This window comes from Monopterus albus, unplaced genomic scaffold (assembly GCF_001952655.1).
Source record: "Monopterus albus unplaced genomic scaffold, M_albus_1.0 scaffold280.1, whole genome shotgun sequence".
NCBI lineage: Eukaryota > Metazoa > Chordata > Actinopteri > Synbranchiformes > Synbranchidae > Monopterus > Monopterus albus.
In genome coordinates, this window is record NW_018128160.1 from 430534 (window position 1) to 432312 (window position 1779).

Below are 1779 nucleotides of genomic sequence, written 5' to 3' on the forward strand. Positions count from 1 at the left end.
GGCTTGCTTCACTGATAGTGACAGCTCTTTGGATCTCATCTTGAGAGTTGACAGCAACAGATTCCAAATGCAAATAGCACACTTGAAATGAACTCTGGACCTTTTATCTGCTCATTGTAATTGGGATGAGGGAATAACACACACCTGGCCATGGAACAGCTGAGAAGCCAATTGTCCCATTACTTTTGGTCCCTTAACAAGTGGGAGGCACATATGCAAACTGTTGTAATTCCTACACCGTTCACCTGATTTGGATGTAAATACCCTCAAATTAAAGCTGACAGTCTGCAGTTAAAGCACATCTTGTTCGTTTCATTTCAAATCCATTGTGGTGGTGTATAGAGCCAAAAATGTTAGAATTGTGTCGATGTCCCAATATTTATGGACCTGACTGTACATAGCCATACATGGCTACATCCTGCCAGAATCAAACCCGTTTGTTTACTCCATCACTGATTATCCTACTGACTGCCAAATGTACCCAAATATTAGTGGTGATGTGGTGGTAACTGACAATGACATCTTCAAACAGTTTTATCCTACAAAGAAACAAACAAATAAATCTGTTTGTATATATGCCCATATTAAATAAAATGCAGCAAATTCACATTTTTTAGAAGCTGGAAAATTTGGCACCAAGTTTTGTTTTCAAAATACAATCATTTCAGCTCAAATAATATTAGGCTTTAATTTAAAATGACAAATTATTAAGTAAAATTAATATCCAATATTTTTTTCGAAATGAGTGTTGACATCATTACTGCGTCACTGGTTGTCATGGTAATGAGGATCTTACCTTTATAAGCAGGAGCCGTTATTCTAAATTCAGTCTGCCCCTGATATGAGAGAGAGGAGCTGAACTAGGTGAAACTCTTCAACTGTGAACAAGTGCTGAATTGTTGAGAAGTGAACAACTTTATTTTAAAAAAGCATCTGTGATAAACTGCTCATATATGGAAGCGTGAAAGCAGCTTTAGTGGAGAAACCGTGGCCCCCTCTGTTTTTTTCCATGAGAAACTGCCGCTGACTCTTGGCATCCACCGCTTTTGTGTATGGTAAAAAAACTGCAAACCACTGACTATTTACACCTTGCTATCATTCTATAATAGAGCATCATAAATTAAAAAATGGATAAATATAATATTTATTGTGATTTTGACTGAAAATATTTGCCCAGAACCATATCAAAATAGCACACCTCCAGTAAACTTATTTTGTTATAAAATGGATAAAAACGATATATTGTACTGAGAGTGCACATGACATGTTTAAAAAAGTATGATTATTCATGTAGTGTTCGAGAAAAATGTGGTTTTTTTTATCGGTGCATGTCGTATAGGACAAAGATGGCGACTGAGCCATTTTTTGAAAAATGCCAAAACTTGTGTTATGTGTGCGCGCCATGTAGACAATGTTCAATATGGGAGCCAGCGATGTCCAACGTCAGTGCGGTCAATGTGGACCCGTTGTGTATGCATGGATGAATACATCAGCATCTTTTCATTGTTGACGCCTGATTGAAATATATACATAGTTTTTGGAGCATCGGGTTTATAAGTTCAGACCTGTTGAAGCCACAGTGGGATTGTATTTGCCAGTTTAAAGAACCTGTGAGCTGTCGTCTCTGAATTCATTCAGACAGGCAGCGGTTTAGAAGAGGGGACGTTAGGTTTTAAAAAGTTAGCATATAACTTTTATAACCTTGAAATGTTATTGTCCATACTATGTTATCCTGGTCTTTATTATTATTATTATTATTATTATTATTATTATTCTGGT